At 47.9% G+C, this 22738-nt stretch overlaps 1 protein-coding gene across 3 annotated transcripts in view; it reads right to left on the reverse strand.

The window, feature by feature from the left end:
- Nucleotides 1–22738, reverse strand: part of Hs3st4 (heparan sulfate-glucosamine 3-sulfotransferase 4) — a 340113-nt gene that overhangs the window by 176881 nt on the left and 140494 nt on the right. The gene's annotated exons all lie outside the window — the stretch shown is intronic.

Below are 22738 nucleotides of genomic sequence, written 5' to 3' on the forward strand. Positions count from 1 at the left end.
TGGCCCTCTCAGCTTCTGCCACATGTCCTTTGACCACCCCAGGCTCAGCCCACCCTTTGCAGGTGAATCAGTGTGACTCAGTCATGTCACTGTCCAGGAAGGAAACTTTCCGTCATTCCCCACCGCCCTCCCCTGACCACCACTGTCTGATCCTTGTCTACTGACCAAGCTTAATATCTGGCCGTGTCCCATCTGTCCTTCCTCCCTGTCAAACAATAACTCACATCACCCAGCTCCCTCTTACCTCAGTGCCTTTGTACACATGGTCCCCGTCACCCGGAACCCAACATGACACATGCATATGCACACCCCCTGCCCACTGGCCCACCCTCCCTTTCAGCTCCCACTCAGATTATAACCCCCTCCCACTTTCTTTCCATTGCTGATTTTCTGATGGTCTCCCATCCCAGACTACGTCCTCAGTGCTCGCTCGCTCATCTCTACATCCCCATTGTCCAATCCCTGCTAGGCAGTAGGTGCTCAATAAGAGTTTGTTGAATGAATACATGACTCCTAAACAGGATGGATTCCAAGTGGGAAGGAAGATTTTTACCAGTGTCACTCAGATAAATAAAAAGAAGCCTGGAAATGATACAATGTCACAATGGTACAGAAGACCCAGAGGTCCCTGGGACCTTCCAGCAACGTCCTCCTCTGCTTCTCCAGCTGCTTTTAGTCTCCTAGTCTCCTCCAACATCCAGGAGTTACTGACCAGTGACTTCTTTGCCTGGATCCAGGAATAATTTCATTTGCTTTCAATATTGTTTTAAGCCAAATCAGGTTTACATTAAGAAACTGCCCCGTCAGACAAGGAGTCACCAACTACCTTCACAGAACAGAGCATCTGGAAATCTGATGAAGCACAGCCCACCCCAAGGAAAGAAACTAGAGTCACAATGGAACTGTCACCTGGGTGGAGAAAGAGGTGAACTGGGTCATGTACAGAAGGAGAAAAAAAAATCTACTTGAAGGAAATGTTCCTCTTCTCCAGAGGGGTGCAGGGATTGTATTTAAGGACCCCCGACAGGTCTTTGGGGGCAAGAACAAGGACCACCTGGGTGGAAATCACCCCAGATTAAATGGCTGTGCTGAGGAGTAGGGGTAGGGGAGGCAGTGTGGAGGAGGAACGCCATGAGGTCTCATCCCAAGCAGAGACAGGATGTCCACACTTCAAGGACTTACTGTGGGGCATAGAAGAGTTCTATCACTTCCTCCTGAGCAACACCCACTACCTCATTCATCAAATGTACCCACAGTTTCCTTTGGAGGAGTCGCCCTATCACATCCAACAGAGCGGGTGGGCTGACTGCCTCTCCAGGCTGCAGAAGTGGGTATGTGACCTCCATTAGGCCATTCAAATTAACACACCATTGAGGCCACGGTGATTGGTCCATGAATCTGCATGTGACTCAAGGCTGACCAATGAGATTCTTCCCTGGGACTTTGTCTGGAAGAGCTGCTGCTAGGGAAGAATGCCAACCCTGACCCGTCCTGTCCCTCTTTGCCTCTACATTCCCCACAAAATTGAGTGCCCTTTTAAATAGGCAAATAAAATCATATTGTTCCCCTGCTTAGGAATCTCTAAGGGTTTCCTTGTTTGCTTCCAATAAAGTCAAAACTCTTTATTGTGGTCACATCCCCTAGGACCACACTGCACCCATGCCCCTCTCAGAACCTCACATGACTTTCCTCTTTGGTCACTGAGCCCCAGCCCTCCTGGCTTCCTTTTATTTATTCAAACACAGAAAATCCATCCCTGTCTCAAAGTCTTTGCAGGTTCTCTTCCCTCTGTTTGGAATACCCATCCCACATCAGCACGCAGAAGCTCCGTCTCAATACTTTCGTGTCACCAGCTCAGAGGGACCTTTTTCGATTATTCTCTTCCACTCCATATTCCACTACCTATCTTAATTGCCTCCATTCACTATGAACAGAAATAATACAAATATTTTCATTTTCCTACTTCTTGTCTCTATCATCCCCCTCTGGAAAAAAAGTTCCATGAGGCGAGATCTGGGACTTTGCCGCCATGTTTGCTGTGGTCACCAGAGCGCCTAACCATGCCTAGTGCATGGTAAGCCCCTGATCAACACATGGCAGAGGAATCTATTTATTTGTTTATCTTGAGAACAGAGCCAAAGGGAAAGTGGCTCTGAAAGAGAAAAATTAAAATCCTAACAGCATCATTTGAACCTGCAGACCCAGCTGGGGCTCTCTCTCCCCCTGGACTTTTTAATTAAGTGAACAAGTAAATAATAAATTCCTTTTCCACCTAAGCTGGTTGGAACTGGTTTTTGGTGACCAACTCTCACTTGTACCAGGCTGGTACATACATGGCGGAGCCCAGACAGGTAGGTGACTGTTCCCCTCCAATCCAAAGTTTCTCTGAAGATATTCAAACAAGGCTTTGTCACAGTGGTGTAGGTCTCTCCTCTGTCACTCCTGTGACTTCACATGGCTTGATGTGTCAGGCCTTTTGCCTGACCCGTGAGGAGGCTCAGTGAGACACAGAGGGGCTTACACAGAGAACAGTGAAGGAAGAGTGGCAGGGGTCAGAACGTGCTAAGGCAGAACCAGGCCTCCATTCTTCCTGTGCCTGAGGCCCTCCTTCCCTTCTTTAGTAGGAACCACATCTCCCTGCTGCCCCTGAAACCGAGGTCCCATCTCTGCAATCGGTTCTGATCTGGAAGAGTACCCATCAAAGGGCTCACCTTCTACCTGTGAGCCTCAGGTCGGGTGTCTACCAGGTTGGCCTCACCTTTGTTCCCTGGCCTGAGTGGATAGGTCCTTGGCTGGCTTCCGGAGCCCGAGTCTTGACTTAAGCCCTCTTAGTGATGAGGGTAGGAAACACTTGACTTTAGTTGGTGTTATCACATGCCAGGCCCTGAGTGCTAGTCATGTTATGACTTTGTTTAATCTTCACATGGTCTGACATCTCACTTCATAGACAAGGAGCCTAAGACACAGAGAGTTTAAGTGCCTGGCCCAACATCACACAGCTAATAGGTGGGGGAATCAGGATGAGAAGTCAGGGAAGCAGGCTCCAGAGCTTGTAATGCTAACAATCACCCTCTAATAATTTAATAAGAATGTGAACACCTGAGGCCAAGTGGATTTCCCAAAGATGGCAGTCCCACTGCATAAGCTTTTCTCAAATGTCACTAGGATTTCCCTCTCACTGGGGACGAGGCATATATCCCCTCCTCTTGGAGCTAGAGAATGCAATGCTAGGTGAATATGAGGCAGGATAACACCATGGGCATTTCATTTCTGTCATGTCCCCGTGGGACATTCAGTCTAGAAAGCGCCATGTTGTGGGGAAGCTCAATGTGCCCACGTGAAAGAGCACACAGTGGCAGCACAGCTAAGTGTACATCCTGCAATCTCAGCACTGAGGTCAGCGATGGCCACAATGCCACTAGACATGAGGGTGAGATGCCACCAGGTGGTTCCTGCTTCCATTGCTGAGTTACTTCCAATCTTCGGGGAGTAGAAGCAAACACTCTGAAATTCCTGAAACGTATAATGTGTGATCCTGGTATAGCGTCCATCCACAGCCACTAATTTCTGTAGTGGTTTCCCTGTACAACAAGAGTAAGGAGAACCTCACCTCCTGTCCACCACCTTGCACATACCCAGTATGTGCAAGCTCTGAACTGGGTCTGGTTCAGCCCCTAATGTCCAGGGACAGGTTCACCAGAATCTGCTAGGCTGGTATGTCACACCATGATTTCTTTCTGGACTTTCTGAGTGCCAACAGCCACCTTTAATGACCATTTCTTGTCTACAGCCAGGTCCTCAGTCAGATTGAACATGCTTCATCTGTTTCTGACCCTTCATGTCCATGGAGCTCAGTTTCTTGAGTCCTTTCTCTCCCAGCCAGCCCTAGCCGTTTGATTCATTCATGCTTCAGAAAATGGAGCTGATCCATCTTCTTCATTTGAGAGACGCAAAACATGGAGACTCAGCAAATGGGAACAAAACAGTAGCTGCTGGCATCTCTTGAATCCTTCGTGCACATTCTTCCATGTAACCCTCACAAGTTATCCTGTGTGTCGAACAGGTGTACCATTCCATTATACAGACGAAGACACTGAGGTTCAGAGAGTACACCCTTTCTGGTTGAAAAGCTCTGTTAAGCTGCCTCTGACTTCCCAGAAAGGTCAGATCTTGGAAGACTGAAGAGAAAACAGATTATAGATTCTAAGATAGGAAAAAAAAATACTGAGTTTTTCTCCAGGAAGAAAATCTACCTGACATCCCCAAAAAACCCCAAATAGCCAAAATAGCACTGGTTCAGACTTCATCCTCCATGAAAACACAACACATGTCATCGATCACATCTAACACATCAGGATGATCCATCCCCATAAGTTGGTATGATACATGGGCTAAGAAGATATGCTTTGGAAAGAACCTTCCCATTTTTATTTCTCTCTGTGTCGCACTCCAAAATCTAACACTGGGTTCTTCGTGGTGGTAGTACATCCATCTTCAATTGGTTTGTGATATCTTCTCATGGGAAAACATACATAATGGTGGCTAAGGGAACATCCTTTGGAGTTAGGCACAGGTGGGAATACAGACCCTGCTATTCATGTTATTAGTTGTGTGACTTGGGCCAAATTGTGGAGCTTCTGTGAACCTCTGTGTCCTTATCTGGGCAGTGAGGGTAACAACAAGTTGCATCTCATGGGACTGATGTGAAGACTAAGTGAGATAATGCATATAATATAGCACATAATAAGGACAATCTATATCTCATTGTCATTTTCTTTACACATGGAAATAGGATCCTTACCAAACAATCTCCCTAGTTCTAGAAAAATCACCAACGTATCTCAGAATATATCCCATTAAGAGTCACAAGTATAAGCCACCCCTCAGACTCCCAAGCAAGTTTCTGTTCTTGTGATTCCAGCCACTTACTGCGCCTAAGTTTCTAAGAAGCACCGAGATACTAGTCATTTTCAGGAAGGACGCACTGCAAATGTCCATCTTCTCTGGGGACTCTAGTAGCTGGAAAGACCTTGCTTCTAACCTAGAGGCTGGAGAGGAGAGTCCCAAGGTTTTTTGATCTTGACTCAGAAAAGAAAAAAAAAATAGGGAAATGATAAGATCAGAGTCCCATCCTTCTAGCAAAGAAGAGTCCATAAGAGCAAGTGAGAAAAGATTCCATTGTAATCCGACTAATGCATCTCCAGAAGAGCTGCTATCTGCTGCAGAGCATCCCCATTAAAGAAATCAATTTAGCATTCGACTTCTCCTCCCGTGGTGCAGGCTGAAGTGGGATCTGACAAGGTTGGAAAACAGATTTGTGTTAAATACTGCCAATAGAGCCTGTAGCTCAAGGTTACAACAGTCAATGGCAACCCAGTGCCTTGGAAACCCGGAGACCCTCATCCATCACCTGGTGTCAGCAGCTCTGAAAGGAGCCAGTGGATCTGGCTCAGGAAGGAGGATGTTATCAAAATTGGGATTTGGGCCACTGTGGCCTGAGGGGCTGGTTTTATCACAGGCCTTTGAAATAGCACCAAGTTTCCAGGATTATGAGCCTATTGTGTGACTGGTTTGGGTAGCTCCTGTTTGAATCTTTAAGGTTAGAGCTTGCTCTCCACTCATTCATTCTTCTTTTTTTGAATCGATAGAACTCTTCTTCCACTTCTCCTTCCATGAGTGTTCCTTGGAATTGAGCTCACTGCCAGCTCTAAAGGTAAGTACTTGGGGTTTCAACCTCCCCCATAAAAGCCAGTTAGCACTCTGACATCAGTGAGAGTCAGGGACATGTGCATGACTCAAACAGGGGGAGTCAGAGTCCACATCATTCCAGTCTTTGAATTTCCTGTAATTGTTTTGTTAAAAGAAGTCACCATTCTACTGGGGTGGCTGTGAAGGCAGGAGCAATGGCAACCATTTTATCACAACAAAGAAAAAATGGAATCTACTTAAAGATAAATGACATAATCCGAAATCTGATTTAGATCATTTCAACTTCTAGATCAAGCTTTACCTAAAGACCCTCCCCCGGACTTTTCGCCTCTTAGATCCACTAAGTTTCATTCTTCTGGGTTTTAGGCCAATGCAAATTGAATTTTTGCCAATGGAATTGTTCGGCACTACAGTGTACAACACGTGTCCCAAGTGACACCGATGAAGCAGGCCTCCATGGACAGTGCCAGCTCTTCTCGGAACCTGACGTATGGCCATCAGTCACATCTTACGATCAGATTCAACTTTCTAACCTATGAATGACATAGAGGTCTATCCTTGTGGATGTCGAGTGGCTGGTGGGAAAACGGATGTGCGTGCGACCCACACCAAAAACTGGGGTCCACGCAAACCCTGAGACCCTCCGCCTCCACACTCACCATCCTGGCTCCTGACACTCAGGGCCTTCTGTGTCCGTGCAGGCTGCCCTGGGTTGTCGAATCCCACTTTGCCTTGCCATGAGCAGGTCAGTGGTACCTGGGAATTAAATTGCCCTTGACCACTGGCTAAGAGGTCCCACTTGCCAGCCCTGAGAGCCAAGGTGATCTTGAGCCATATTTATAACCACGGGCATGACTGTGGGCGTTCCCTGCGACAGCTGGCTTACTACTGCACCCCAGATCCACGGTCCTGCCCGCCCCATGTGGCTTCGACTCACCCCCAGAACAAACCACACAGGCTCAGCTGCCGTCTCCACTCACTTCTGCCATTGTCTAGAGAACAGCGACCTCACCACGGTGCTCCCGGGACACATCTGTCATTCCCCTTGGCGTCCTTAGGAGACCTTCTCCGAATCCATTTTTACCGTCCTTAGAAACTCCACTCTCAGCCTGCGCCTCTCACGAGGCAAAACAAAATCCTAGAAGCTCTCACATCCCCTTCCACCCACCCCCAAAACTCATCAATAGAGTCGTGCAGTAAAAATAGACTTCCTCCAGAGCGCAATGCGACTGCCACCCAAATAGGATTTACCTATAAATACCAGAGCCAGGGACAGGCCAGCAGGCTCCGTGGCGGCGTGAGAACTGCAGAGCAGAGTCGGAAACACAACCTCGCAGGTCCTCCGGGGGTCTGGCTGCCGCCCCCCTCATCTCCCACCTCTCCTGTCACCCCCGCCCTGGCTGTCGCTTTGGCATTTTGTCCAGATCCAGTCACACCAAATGAACCTTTGCGATTTTCCCCCAAAGTAGGCGCTGCCAGCTCTTCTTGTGCCTTTTAAAATGCTGCTCCCCGTCTGCTCAAAGGTCTCGCCTGCTCAGAGGCTCTCCAGGAAATCGCTCCTTCTCGCCCCAGCCAAACTCCTGTTCCAGAACTTTCTCACCCAAAGAGAGAGCGAGAGAGAGAGAGAGAGAGAGAGAGAGAGAGAGAGAGAGAGCGAGAGAGAGCGAGAGAGGACTTGGAGCGGATGGCTTCACAAGACGGAGCTGCGTACCCTCACCACAGATGCTCAGCCAGGCTGGGTGACAACGTGGCCAGATGTGACAGATGGGATCCCAGATTTGGTGAGTGGTGGAGCGCCCACGGCTTTGGACAAACAAGACGGTGACTTAAGACGTTTTTTCCAGAGGTCTTCAGGGGGTACGAAGATCATTCCCAAATGCAGAATAAACAAGGCGCCCCCGTTTCCATTCTTTACCCAAAAGGGAAAGACAAAGCCTAAATCCTATGGCTCTCCCGTCCTCCAAGGCTAACAACCTCTGCTAACAACCTCTCGTGTTTAACAGGCAGAGACCATAGTGACCGTGACATGGTTCTTCTTCTCCTTGTCCTATAATTCCCTTCTAGTTATCCAAAGTGAGAGGATTTGGGTTTTATCATCTTATTTTATTTTATTTTATTGGTACTGGGGATTGAACTCAGGGACACTCAACCACTGAGCCCCATCCCCAGCCCTATTTTGTATTTTATTTAGAGACAGGGTCTCACTGAGTTGCTTAGGGCCTCACCAATGCGGAGGCTGGCTCTGAATTCTCAATCCTCCTGCCTCAGCCTCCCAAGCCACTGGGAAGTCAGGCGTGCACCACCACGCCCAGCATTTTTTCATTTCTTTCCCATTCATATTAACAATAGAAAGGGATTTCTTGTTTTGTTTTTGTTTTTGTTTGGTTTTTTTGCTTGTTTGTTTTTTTGATTCCAGGGATTGACCCCCAAAGGCACTTAACTACTGGACTACATACCCACCCTTTTTTTATTTTTTATTTTTTGAGACAGAGTCTCACTAGTTTGCTTACAGCCTCACTAAGTTGCTGAGGCTGGCTTTGAATTTCCGATCCTCCTGCCTCAGCCTCCTGAGCTGCTGGGATTCTAGGCATGGGCCACCGCACGCACCCTGCATAAAGTATTTAAGTGCAAAGAGTCAAAAGATATTAAGTGTTTAGGTGCACACATATGTATTGTGTGATAACTGTGATATCGTACACACACACAGAGACACAGTATATTGCGTATAGTAAACACTAGCGGTGCTTAGATATGATAAAACTTCGTGATGGTGATACACAAGCTGAATTTCGGAGGACTGGATCATGGGCTGGGGTTCTCTGCTTGAAGACTCCTCGCTCTCCTGATATCCAGACAGCAGGCGAAGCTTCTGGGGTGGGGGGCGACACCCCTGTGCATTATCCTTCCAAACGCTGGAGACACAGGACGGGTGGGGGCAGCTTCCCGGCCCCACAGAGGGTTTCAGGTAAAAATGTCAGCGCTGCCCTGTGCTCCCCGCAGCCTGGGGAATATAAGCTGAATTTATCACATTTCTGGATGATTTCAGAGTTGGAAAAAAAAACCCACTGTTTTAGCCACATTTGGTTCCTCTGAAGTTCAAGGCCCGGAAGTTCCCCTCTTGCTGAATCCCAGCTGTGATGTAGGACAAAGGCTTTTTTAAAAAAAAAAAGCTTCATTTCTTTGATAAACAAATGAAGCTAAACTTGGAAAGTGCCTTCTGATCCTCATTTAGGGAACCTAAAGCCCACCGGCCAGGCCGTCCTCAGCAGCTTCCGACACTCCCCAAGTGGTTGGCATGTCACTTGTATTTTGGAATGTGGCCCAGAGACAGGCCACAGGGAGACTCTTCTCCACACACCCTTCCTGTGGCCCCTTCTCCTGCACCCAAACCATGTAAACGAATCTAGGGACAATTGATCCACTGTTCCCAACACCAGGGATAAACAAGAGGCCAGAGCCTTCAAAGAGCCACGTTCTGAAGATTCTAGAAACCAGAAGACAGCGGGTGCCGAAGAACACCAGTCAGTGCAAAGATCACTCCAGAAAAAGCGATGTGATTTGAGAAACGAAACAGGATTTGACCAAATGTATCTGTGGAAAGGGTGACCAGCGATGATCTCTAAGATATTTTGATCTGAGACTTGAAGAATGAAAGGGAAAGCCTTCTAAGGTCTCCAGGAACGGCACGCGTAACAGCCGGGAGACTGGACACCTCCATACACCGCCTCTTTCTTTACCCTTCTGAGATGTTGAGCTTTCTTTTAAATGTTTTCCACTTCTTTTGTTGTTATTGGTGTTGTTTTGGTGCCGGGAGGGGGGTGGACTCAGAGATGCTTAGCCACTAAGCCCCCTTCCAAGCCCTTTTTCACGAACTTACTCAGGACCTCGCTAAGTTGCTGAGGCTGGTCTCGAACTTGCAATCCTCCTACGTGCAATCCTCCCAAGCCGCTGGGATTCCTGCCTGGCTCCTTTACTTCTTTTTACTTGGATGATAGATATCGCTCTCAGCTGGGTTTGACTCCTAGTCCCATCCCCAATGAAAACTAACCAAGTGACGAATCTCACTGAGTCTCAGTTTTGCTATCTGAAAAAAAAATGAATAATAAATAAAAAGAATAATAATGCTTACTTCCTAGGGTTGCTCTGAACCTAAGGTGTGGGATGCAAAAGCACAGCTTATTCTCAGGTAAACAGTCAATAGGAGTCACTCGCTGATTCCTGGGTAAACAGTCAATAAGGGTTTGTCGATTTCTTTCGACAAACTCCAGGAGACGCTTACGTTCCTGGGCACTGTAGAAACCATCTGATCCCCGCTGCAGGGCAACAGATGAGCCCAACCTGCATCCCACGTCCCTTCTTGGGGAGGGGGGGGGGATTGCCATGGGTGACTGTGAAGCCACAGCTGATGTCATCTTTCTTTTTTTAAATTTGTTCTTCTTCCAGATATTTCCTGTTACCCCTTCAACAGCTGGAGTATGCCTATCGTCCAAGGTCTTCAGTGTAGAACTTTTTTTTCAGTACGAATCCAAAGAGAGAAAGAGTCAGAACTTGGCCTTTGAGGTTCAGAACTTCAGGCCTTTGAAACTCAAGGCAGGGACTCCAGTCTGGAGCAAAAGGATTTTTTTTTTTTTTTTTTAGTTTAAGAGCCTGTATCTTTTGAGTTTCAAAAGCCCAAAATCTGGGGCTAAATCATAGGCCTAGAAGAATATGCTCGTGGATCTGTGAGAATGAGGTTTTCCTCCATTACAATAAATAAATAAAAATGTCCCCCAGGCCAGGAGAAGAAGCAGACAGAAGCATGAGGGTTGGAATCTGTCCGGCTCCCTAGTGACACCAAGTCTGGAGGAATAGAAGAGTCCAGAATAATACCAGACATGAGTGCATAGAGAAAAACCCTTCCCACTTCTCAAGCAGGAACTCGGGAAAGTGGGCAAAGCCCAGAAGTCGTCCATCCTCCACCCAGGAGGACAGCTTGGCACCACAAGGGGAAGGGGCTGGGGGCGCTCTGTGTCCCTGCCTGCTTTCCATGGGTCCCGTGAGCCCCAGGCATCTCCACGTTGATTTCCTTTCTCAAGGAGATCTGGTAGGTACAGCTACCAACGTGTTTTTCTCCTGTGCATGGTTCAAACAAGAGCAGCCTGTTCTGTTAACCAAGATTTGCTTTGCATTATCTGAAAGACCCCAGAGGGACAAGTCCCCACTGCAGTGGCTCAGAGTGCTCATCAGCCCTCAGGGTGGACGGTGGTTCTGCGCCTCCCGGTGAACACATGAGTCTCAGCACTGACATTTCAGTGGGACCCAAAGTGAAGCAGCTTGAGTTCTCCCTGGAGCTGGAAGATGAGTCGCCTTCACTGCACACGTGCAAAGAAATTTCCTAGCGAGGCGAGCCACCATCAGCAAAAGCAGTCAAAACTACACGACATGAAGTCGGCACCCCCGTCAGTACCCCTAACCCTCCAATTCACCCTCTCTCCTAAATCTGCAATGTAGTTCTAGGAACATCAACTTGCACAAGCTCGTGCTAGACTGGGGGGGACTATCACCCTGCAGATTTCTGAGCTCTTCTCTTCCACATTCTGGACCCAGTGCTTCAGGAAGCTTCCACAGGAGGAAGTAAATCCTACCTGGATGAGAAGGGGATGAGAAAGATTCTCAGAGGTGAATGCAGTTCAGTGAGTGCTGGGATACTGTCAGAGCTGCAAAAGAGGGAAAAGAAGCTGCTCTGTTCTTATTGAGATCAAAAGACAGAAAATAGAAAGCAAAGGCCTCCTTTACCCCCAAGGAGACACTTTGGTATTTGGGGGTCTGAAAGCAAAAGTATCAGAATATACCAAAGCAAAGCTTTAAAAGAAGGTTGGTTGGCTGCCTCTGCTCAGATAGAAGACCTTTCCATTAGGATTGTTCCTAGAAGCCAGGCATGGTGGTGCATGCCTGTAATCCCAGCGGCTCAGGAGACTGAGGCAGGAGGATCCTGAGTTCAAAGCCAGACTCAGCAACAACAAGGTGCTCAGCAACTCAGTGAGACTCTATCTCTAAATGAAATACAAAATAGGGCTGGGGATGTGGCTCAGTGGCCAAGTAGCCTGGAGTTCAATTCCCATACCAAACACACACACACACACACACACACACACACACACACACACACAAATTGCCTCTAGAAAAGAGGCTAGACTGTGAATCTGTAACCTTTCATATTTTTGATAAAATAACGTGCATTCTCAGTGAGACTGGTCCTTATTGGAGCTATCCCTGTGGGTCACTGAGTTTGCTGACAGGCCCTCCCCTGAACATCACCAGGCTCTCCATTCTGTCCCCTCCACTCTCACTCCTCTGACTTCCACCCAGGTGGCCACCTGCCCAGAATCTCACAGCAACCTGGGATCTTGGGATCTGGTCCACAATTCAGACATCAATCAGCAGCTGTCTGGCCATTGCCCCTAAATAAACACTTCACTAGGAGCTCATGCCTCAAAACTCAGTTTCCTTCTGAGTGTCTGTCTGGACATCCAGGTGTTCTGTGTTGCCACACTGATGTCTAAGGATTCAAGGGGAAAAAATCAGCTAATATATCTAGGGATAAGTTGATCTTAATTTTACATATCTCATAAACACTAAACAAATCTCAAGTGCATCTCAGGAATGATCTATATTCCTTGGGATTTGCTTCTCTATTTGCATATATATATAAAATGTATTTTTTTAGTTGTCAAATGATCTTTTATTTCTTTACTTATTTACATGTGGTGCTGAGGATTGAACCCAGGGCCTCACACATGCCAGGCAAGTGCTCTACTACGGAGCCCCAACTCCAGCCCTCTCTATTGACCTTTCTGATTTTAACTTTATATCTCTATAGACTGGATAAAGTTCCTTTCTTCAGAATTCATTTATATTGTCATATGAAAAAGATATGAAAACACTCAAAAATGGGGTTGAATATTGTTGAATTAAGTTGGGGGTTCATGTTGCCTCCAAACCTAAAAAGTTTGGCCTAAAAGTTTCTCCACACCTCCTAAACTGTAACCTAACTTGATGTGTAAACTGAGAGCAACCTACACTGGTGACAAGGAGTCAAGTCTCAGCCAATCCCAAGCAGCCAAATGGTCAAACCACGGTCAAATGAGATTGACAGGAGCTGTGACCAATCAGGCTTACTTCCATTTTATCTGCGTCACTTCCTTTTCTCTGGCCATAAATATAACCCACTCAGGTGGTGAGGTGGAGTATTCTGAACCATTTCTTGGCGTATTATACTGCCGACCAATTCTAGAATCACAAGTTAAGCCCATGAAGATCTGCAAAACTAGATTTATTGTAATTTTGTCTTTTAACAAGGTCTTGATCATTAAGTGAATTGATGTTGCCCAATTGGCCTACAAGGGGTCCCCACTTCTGTTGCACCCCACGTCAACCATTCTTGCTTATTTATCTTTCCCACCAGGTCTGTCCCTCCCGTGAATTCCCCGCCTGTTTCTAAATGGTGGTTGAAAAGGCATTTCCTGCTGTTCTGAAAGCCAGCTGGTCCCTCCCACTTACCTCTCTGATGGGTCAGCCATCTGTCCTCAAATCTGTGTCAGAAGACTCATCCCCCGTATCGAAGAGGATTTCAGGCAGAACTAGAGGAGACCACCCATCCAGCCCAGCCACCACCACCTCCTCCCGCAGAACCACTGGACTGTCCCAGAGTCTATAAAAATCCATTATGGCCATGCGAACTGGAGCCGTGCTCTTTATTTAAAAGACATACAAGCCAGGAAAACCTCTGTGTGAGGACATCTCTATTCATCCCACACGCCTGTTCCTATTTTCACTCTATTATTTCATTTCTTAATTTAGCAACCCAAGCACTCTGTGAGTTATTTAGCAATTACCAGGGGGGACGCACAGGTCTAACGCACTGTAGCAAGGGGAGGGGGTGACAAATGCCCATTAGCACCAGGCCCCGTAATGGCTCCATAATGCTGCCTTGCACTTAGTCAGATGAAAGCTGCTATATATTCTAAGGAATTTGAAAGGGTGTCAGAAACCTTAATTAATTCTCCGCACACTGGGAGGAAAGTATTTACTCCCATTTGGGATTCTAAGAACTCCTGCACAGAGACCGTGGCGTGTCAAAATTAAAGTGCTCTAAATCACGCTCGCCTTTTGCTTGATAGGAGAGGTGGAGGGCGCACTTGCCCCTCGCCCTGCTGTTCATTCAGCCAGCAGCTACTGAGGGTTAAGACGCAGGCCAGGCTCAGACCTAGGCTCTTGGAGGAGCACAGATGAGGCACAGGACAGCCATGCCCAACCTACAGTTTCTGGGATACAGGGGCCAGTAATTGAAGATATTTCATGACCCTGTTAATCCCATAAACAACCTGCTGAGTCATATAAAGAAATCTGCTTAGTACCCAAAGGAGCTTGTTGTCGTCCTGAGCCTCAAGATAGAAAGATGAGTCTGTATCACTGCATTCCTATTGTCACTGGTTGCCCTTTGACAGCTTTTTGAACCTTTGTTAGCCTCAGATTCCTCTACCCTTCACAATTCTGTGGAAAGGATTAAGTGAGGCAGTGTATTATCTCTGCCCCAAAGCAAAGGCCAAATAAAGGTGAATAATGACAGCTATGACAATTATTTTCTAATGACCTCCTAAAGTGTGGGGTTCGATGCTCACCCAAGGATACATCTGATAAACCTATAGAAAGTTCTGGAATTTTTCAGAATTAAATGGAACTCTTTAAGAATTAAATGGTTCTGCTCAGGGCAGCTGGGCCTAGAATCTGGTTGACATGTTTGAGTTAGGGACATCCTCGTTTCCTCTTGAGGCCTGGGGTTTTTCCAAAAATTCCAGCTAGAAGACAGAGGAACGGGGACCTTCAGGTGTGTTCCTGAAGCAGGCAGAGGACAAGGCTTCCCACGAGTCTTTCCAGAACCCGCTACTAGAAACCTTAAGATAGATTCACTACATTAGCCAGGAGGGAAGGGAGTCTCAGCTTTGGCCTGATATTCAATATTTTCATTGAGGGCTTAAAATAAAGGCTGACACAAAACCGTGTGTGATACCAAGTTGGGACTTTACCTTGCAGGCAGTATGCTACCAAATGCAATCAGGCTCCCAGAAGACTTGCACCAGCTGGTGTGGAAGGCGGAATTACACAACATGAAATTGAACAGAGGTAAACACAAGGTCCTGCCCTTGGGGCCCAACAGCCATCTGGACAAACCCTTAATGGGGAAGCAGGTGTGAATGCACCTGGCTGGATCTCATAGCCTGCCGTCCAGTACTGGTCCACGGTGTTATGCGGCTTTCAAAGACGGTCAGATCACTTTTGGGTGGCATTATTTGGGGTAGAGTTCTAGAGCAAGGGAGGTGACATTTCTGTTCTTCTGTGCCTTTCCTTATAAGTTTCGGTACAGTTCTGATAGACCGTGAAATAAATGTACCCAGAGAAGTGATGGGTGTTTGGTGGTTGAAGACACTGGGATGCATTAACCTAGGAGAGGACTTGGGAGGTGGGGGACAATTGCTCTTTCCAATCTTTAACAAGCTATGAAGATAGCAGTGTATTGGGGACAGGCCATGAGCTCATGCAACCCTCAACACAACTCCATCATTACGCCCAATTTAAAATAATGGCACTGAAGCTGATAGGGGTTAAAAGACAATATGCCAGAGACTGAGTGACAGGTCTAAGATCAAAACTTAGATGCACTTGACTCCAGATTTAGCACTTTGACCATGACCTTGGGACATGCTCTCCAGAACACAGATTCCTTCCACGGAGACACAAGTTCCAGCAAGTGCCCTTGGCCTGTCTGCTTTCCTGCTTGACTAGAAGCTGCTGAGAGGCACATTGTTCTCTCGACCATCGCCTCAGAACCTGCACACAGTAAATACCCAGTAAACCTTGGCCGAGTGGATTCATGAGCAGAGACGAGCTGCAAGATTGCGCAGGATGAACGGCCTGCGGTTAAGAATGATCACGACACCTGTGCCCTGGGGCTGCTGTGAGAAAAAGCCACAAACTGGTGGCTGACGACAACAGACATTTATTTTGTTGTAGATCTGGAGGCTAAGCCTGAAATCAAGGTGTCAGCTGGGCCATGCTTCGTCTGAGGACCCTGACTGTGGGGGAAGTCCTTCCTGCCCCTGGTCTAGCTGTTGGTGGTCGTCAGCATTGCTTGGCTTGTGGCTGCACCATCCAGATCGCTGCGTCCATCGGCACGTGGCTTTCCTCCCCGGGTGCCTCTCTCTTTGTCACCAAATACCTCCTGTCTCATAAACAAACCAGTCAATGGATAGAGGCCACCTGGACTCATCAGAACCTCACGTGAACGCCATTGTAACTACAAAGACCCTAGGGTCACCTTCACAGGTTCTGAGATTTCATGAATTTGAGAGGGATTCTGTGTTAGCTGGTACGACTCCTGAATAAGATGAGCCGCATTGTAAGGTAGGGCCCGGATCAATAGGCAAGAGGCTCAGAATTTAATAGTGAGGATCTCGAAAACAAAATCCAAGGCTGACCTAGGATAGTATCTTCTCATTCCACAAACATTTACTAATGCCAACTCTACAGGTAGCACAAAGTCATCCAGCTGGGCTTTTCCAATGTGAATAAGGTCCCATGGTTCCCCCTCACGGGGGAGACCAGACCTGCAAAGGAACAACCCAATGTGACACAAGAACGTTCACTCTGAAGAGCTACGGAAGCCCAGAGTTGAAATGACCTAACTCCACCTGGAAAAGAGGTAGATTAACTAAAGTGTCAACGATGAGTGAATTCTCCAGGCAGAAAAATTGTGGGAAAGACACACCGTCTCCAGCCCAGGTTCCCTCCTGCCTCCTCTAATACAAAGAATGTCCTTTGGGAGACCAGCCCCTCACTCTTGGCTCTGTTGGTTGAGTGGGATGGCCTCACCCCACACTCCAGGGGGGCTGGGCCAGTCAGCAGGTTCTATTTCTTTGACTAATTATAGACTGAGGAACAGTTGCTGGGGGAGGCAGGAGAGTATGGATTCCCACTGTACCTCGTGCTGTAAGATTGGGGGGTTTGCAGCTGTTGGAACCATCTTGTAACCATAAGGGGAGAACCTTGAAGCTGCCAAGAATGACAGTAGGTCCCGGGAACAGAGCCATTCATAAGGGCTGCACCGAAGGCTGGATCCTGTTAACAGAATATATGTCCTGAACAAACCGTACCTGAAGCCAAACCTACACGAAGTCCTTCATTAGGTGAGTCAATAATTATATTTTACTTTTCTTAAGCCAGTGTAGAACTGGATTTCCTGGAACCACCAACCAAGTGACACTTGCTCGAGTCCATTTTGCACAAATGACACATCCAAAATCATGAAAAAGATCAGGATGCCCTCTTCTAGGAATGATCTAGAAGGTAATGTGGCTGAGGAATGAAGAGAGACTGGTGCAGGTCTCACTGGAGGGGATTTTAGGTCACTTTGGGTTTAGGTCTCATTGTGGAGGTTATATACCTTCCAATTCTGAAATTCCTGGATTTTCTGCATTTATGTTGCTGAAATCTCTGCAGGAGGAAAGGAACGCTAGCCCAGGAGCAGCAGCCCTGCCTGAGTTATGGCCTCGGGTCCTAATGTGTGTGCTGTTGGGCGTTTTATCTGTATCCATCAATCTTCTAGGAAGCAGGGGGTCAGAAGTAAAAATTATTGCCCTGGGTTTCAGGCCCGTGGTCCTTAGGTGTGCTGATCACACACCTGGCCATAACCTTCACACACCACGTGACCCCGCCAGGTCTCCCCGTGGCCAGGTACCTGCCCATCAGTCATACCAAGGGCTGCCTGAGACTCCAGATCATTCGTAAGCGCAGGATTGGAGCCTGGAGTCACAGCCTGCTGTGCATACAGTCCCCGAGTCCCACACAGGGTTCAGCAGCTGTCCCATAGAGGGGCAAGATTCCCCAGGGACCGCTGAAGTCCATTCTTGCCCTGCCACAGAAGGCGTCGAGACACTCTCTCTGTGCCTGGGAGGAGAAGAGGTTTGGGGAGCCGGCAGACGGGGCTGGGCACATGGACACAAGCAGACGGCTGAGGGTCTCGGTGGTACCATAAATGACTCCTGCCACACAGGAGGGGAACTGGCCCCTCTGCCTCCCCGTAGGACCACACAGAAGAGCAGGAAGCCTCCTGTGCCTCTGGACTCACACCTGGTGTTCTGCCTCCCGTCTCCCCCACACCCCAGAGATCACTGTCAGACCCAGCTGAGCTGTGGAAAGCCTGCTGATCCGAGCTGGTCTAGTTATCTGGTTGTTTGCCTGTTAACTGTCTGTCCAATCCTCAAAAATGGAGGTTCTAGCAGAGCAGTGACCTTGTCTTTTTGGATCAACAGAATTTGTGATGGTAATAAAGCGGGAACATTACAAAACAATGAGATTAAGATGAGCCAGGAACCCCAGGAACCCTTCTCTCCCTCTCTCTCACTGTGTGTGTGTGTGTGTGTGTGTGTGTGTGTGTGTGTGTGTGTGTATGTGTGTGTGTTCAGTGATCCCACCATGTAGGCACCGTCACTAACCCTGCAGGTGGATAAGCTGAGGTTGGAGCTGAACAACTCACACAAGGCCACATGGCTGGTATATGGCGGAAGTGGGTTTGAACCCAACGATAAATGGCTCCAGAGTTACGCTCTATGGCTGCGGTGTGCTACCTTTCAACTGCCCGGGGCGTCACTAAGCAAGAATTCATTGGCTCTACCAGTCACAGTTGTTGATTGTTGGGGTTCGGCCAGGCATAGCAGGAGTGAAGAGTTCATTCAACATTTCCCACATGGATGGATGGAATCCAGGATGGGTGGACAGATGCATGGACGGATGCATGGACAAACGGACAGAAGCTGAAGCAATGGTCTCATGGTGGAAAGAGTTAAGACTTTACAAAAGCCATGTCCAGAAGAATCCCCAGTCTGGCCCATTCAGAGCGGATGTCCCCAAATTCAAGAACAGACTAGAATGGAAAAATGAGCACAGAACTTGTCAAGAAACTTCAAATAAAATGACGTAAAGAAGAAAGAGTGCCCTCGCGCAGGGGCTGTTGCTGATGACTAGATCCAGGGACCCTGTGGTGTGGCCTCAAATGTCTCCCATGCTTAGAGAGCCTTCTCTTTACCAGACGGCTTTGCAGTTCTTCCCATAAGGAGGGAATTTATTCCTCTAATCATTAAGCCTGGCCTTGCTCATGTGACGTGCGTGGCCCGTGGGGCATCAGCCGGTGTACCAGGCCAGCAGAGAGGGCTGACATGTTAGGATCTGCACACCTGCTGCTGTGGGGACCCTGTGGCCGTGCTTACATGAACTTCCCGTAGCGCTAAGCCTGTTAGATAAGGAGGGTCACACGGCTGAGTCAAGTCCAGCTGACACTGAGCCAGCTGTCAGACATGAATGGGACCTTCCTATGCCAGGCAGCTCCTGGCAAGCTGCCAGCTGACCTCAGCCCTTCTGACTAGCCACAGAGACATGTGAGATCATGGGATGGTTACGGTTTTCAGCCACAAATTTTAGGGTGATGTATTGTGTTCTGAAAGCTCACTGAAAAAAAAAAATAAGGAATCCCGAGGCCCGTGAGTTCCAGCAGACTGGATGAGCATGAGAGAATACGACATCATTGCTCCTGTTGTCTGTCCTTGAGATGGAGAGAGAGAGATTTCAGCAAAAACTCTCCTTCTCGGTACAAGCACATGAGCTGATCACTCTCTGAAATGCATGTATTTGTTAAAACACTTTTTAAAATAATTATTCGGTAAACATTGATTGAACACCAATATGGATGAAATCCTGCCGATGGAGAGGAAGCTAAGCTAGCTGCAGTCCTTCCCCGTCCTCGTTAAGTGGCCCTATCAGAGTCTGGAGTGGGGCTGGATCACACTGGACCTACAGCCAACCACCACCTTACCCTCCGTCACCAATACCCTTTGACCCCCCTCAAAAATAGGAACCCAGATTTATATCCCTACTCCCACAGAGCGGTGAATACAGCCTTCTAACCTCGTTTCCACAAAGTTCAGAGAGTTGTCATGCTGTATCGAAGCCACCAAAGGAAAGTTCTGAGCAGGAAGCAGCATCATGACAATTGTGTGGTCTGAGCCTGGATCTTCCTCCAAAATACCCTCCCACACTCTTTGACAGCACCCAGGGAGCAAGGGACAGCCATCTGAGCTCCCAGCACAAGGAGAGGACAGACTCTGGGATGCCGCTGTCCTAGTCACAGCCAGGACTTACTGCTGGTGCTCATTAATTTCTCTGAACGTCTGTTTTCCTGTTTGAAAAAGTGAGACAGGTAATAGGTGCTGTTCATAGGGTTCTTGTAAGGGCTGGACGAGATGCACCTGGCACACCACAGGCACGGACTCTGTGAGTATATGCCGGTCTTTTTCAGTATCCTCTTTCTAACTTCAATCATCCCCTCCTTCTCCAGGCCACTCTCCCTAAGCTCCTGACATGCTCCTTTGACCTTTAGGCACCAACATGAATTTGGCTTCCCTGATTTACACGCTGGGCATCTTCTTTGCGACAACCGCAAAAAAAAAAAAAAAACAAACAAACAAAAAAAAAAAAACATGCCTCTCAGCTCTGCTGTTGCTCAGTCGGCAACCCTTGCTCCCGACCCTCCTTCCTCTGCCCTTTCTATTGCACAATTCAGACCTGCCCTGCCATCTCAAGACTCTCCTTGCCATAGCCACCATCCTCCCACTACTTCCCTTCCCAAAGATTCCTCCCAACCTGCATGTCTAGCCCCCAGGGCACCTGCTTCTCTTTGAAGAACCCAAACGAACTTCCTCCCAAACCCAGTGGACCCTTGTCCAGTGTTCCTCAATTTTCTCTGGTGATTGCTACCCAGGGCAATATCCTCCCAAACAACTGGAGTCCAGGACCTAGAGCGCCTGTCACCCTTCTCTACGCACCAGGAGAGCCTGAATAAGAAGAAGCACGTTCCCTCTCCCAGGTTCTACGTCTTTCCACCTCTACTTTAAAACAGGAGTGAGATCTCTTCCCAGCCCACCCACCAGCTTGGCTCAGCACCCAAGCAATGGAGCACCACCGTCCCCTGTGGGACCATTACAATATTGTTCCTGGCTGGTCTCCTCGCTCCTGCCCTTAGCCCTGGTTCAAATTGCTCTATTAAAACTAATGATCCTATTAAGACTCAGTGCGATTATGAGACGCCTTTGCTTAATGTCTTCACATAGTTTTCCATTCCACCAGACTAGACCCTCAGTTCTCGCCATCTACGTCTAAGACTGGCTTCCCCCGGCCACTCCATCACTTCAGTACGTCTCCCCCAGTTCACTCCCTTTCCCAAGTTTCCATCTTGGGGACTTCCCAGTCTGTCCCCTCTGTCTCTTCTGCTCCTCCTGAGGCCATCCACTAGGCTCATCCTCTGGCCTCTGACATCTTTACTCAAATGTCACCTCCTTAGAGAAGCCCTCAATGGCTACTGCACCTGAAATTTCAAGCTTCTCCTTCATTTTATTATTTTTTTCATGACACTCATGACTAAATAACAGCTTTATATTTGACTTTTGTATCTTAGGTGTGTTTCCTGATAAATCCTTAAGCTCTAGGCAGCAGGAGATTTTCTCTGTTTGATTCACTGCTGGATCCATGGCACTTATAATGTCATCTGTCCCATAGGGGACGGATGGAAAGGTGGAGAAGGGAGGGAGGGAGACACGGAGGGAGGACTGGGTGGATGGAGGAATGGAGGAAAGAATCATCGAGAAAGGTTTGGCAGGTTCTGGAAATTCTATGAAGCTCACCACATGGAGAAGCTCATCGCTCAGCAAGGACCTAAGTGATACCCTTCAGAACAGACCCCCTGGATACACCCTGGACGCCTCATGCTTTAATTTAGTCTAGGTCATCCCCAGTTCTCTGTTGACTGGGAAAATATAAAGTCAAGTCGGGAGCCCTGTGACATTTACTTGTGAAAATCCCAAAGACAGAGATGAGCATTCCAGAAAGTTCTGAATCTTTAAAGGAAGACAGGCAGAGAGCTGGACAGTCTTGGCCGGGTTACTTAACCTCTTTGGAAGTCTTGCTTTCTTTCTCTCTAAAATTAAGAAAGCAACATATTTTATAAGAAGTTGGCATAATTAAAGAACACGTGTAGATGGCAGAAGAGTCTGGAATTTAATAAATGCTAATTATTCCCTGGGATAAATTATTCTGTATCTCGGTTTCCTTTGTCTGGTTAGTAACATGACCTAGTGATAGGGTTTCTGGGAAGATGAGGAGTGGACACTGGGCTTGGAACAGATGATTGGATAAATGTTAGCTGCCTTCCCTACGATTATGGAATGATGGGTTTCACAGATATTTGATGTGCAGCCAAGACCCCACAGCTTGAGTGGGTTACCAGTCACACTCCTGAGCCCTTTCTGAAACTACTTATGTGACAAGTAGCTTCACCCACTTTGCATCCAAAAGAAAAAGCCAGAAAGAAGTCATAAAATCTGCCCAAAGCCCCAGAGTTGGCGTGGGGGAAAACTAGGATCTGGACTGAGAGGCATCTGCCTCCAACACCTATGGCTTCCAGACGCCCAGCCCCTGCGTGGGAAGAGCTGCTGCCACCTGCCCCTTTTTCACTGGTTCAGGGAGGGATGCGACTTCACAGTCCAGGCTTTCTCTTGCTCAAGGGGAGGCTGTGAACCCACACAACCAGGGCTGTTTCTCCACGGAGAGCAAATCACCAGCCTGGTCCTTGGGGCTGATACCCGTCTGCCAGCCCCTCTTGCTCCCCGGGAACAGATGGCTGCTCTGGGGCCATCTTTCATTTAGTTCCTTCCTGATACCCCAGGAACCTTCAGTAATTACTGCTATCATTCTTGCATTAAATAAGAGCGAATAAAACCCAAGATTCTGAAGGTAAGGTAAGTAAACGCACAGAGACGCACAGACCCACAAACACACCGATCCTCACCCACAAGCACTTAGAAGCCATGGAGTCTCATAGACATCGAAGAAGAAACCCTGAGAGCACCATCCTACCCATGGGCCTGCGGACACAGACACCTTTTAA

Source organism: Ictidomys tridecemlineatus, chromosome 10 (assembly GCF_052094955.1).
Source record: "Ictidomys tridecemlineatus isolate mIctTri1 chromosome 10, mIctTri1.hap1, whole genome shotgun sequence".
NCBI classification, from domain to species: Eukaryota; Metazoa; Chordata; class Mammalia; order Rodentia; family Sciuridae; genus Ictidomys; species Ictidomys tridecemlineatus.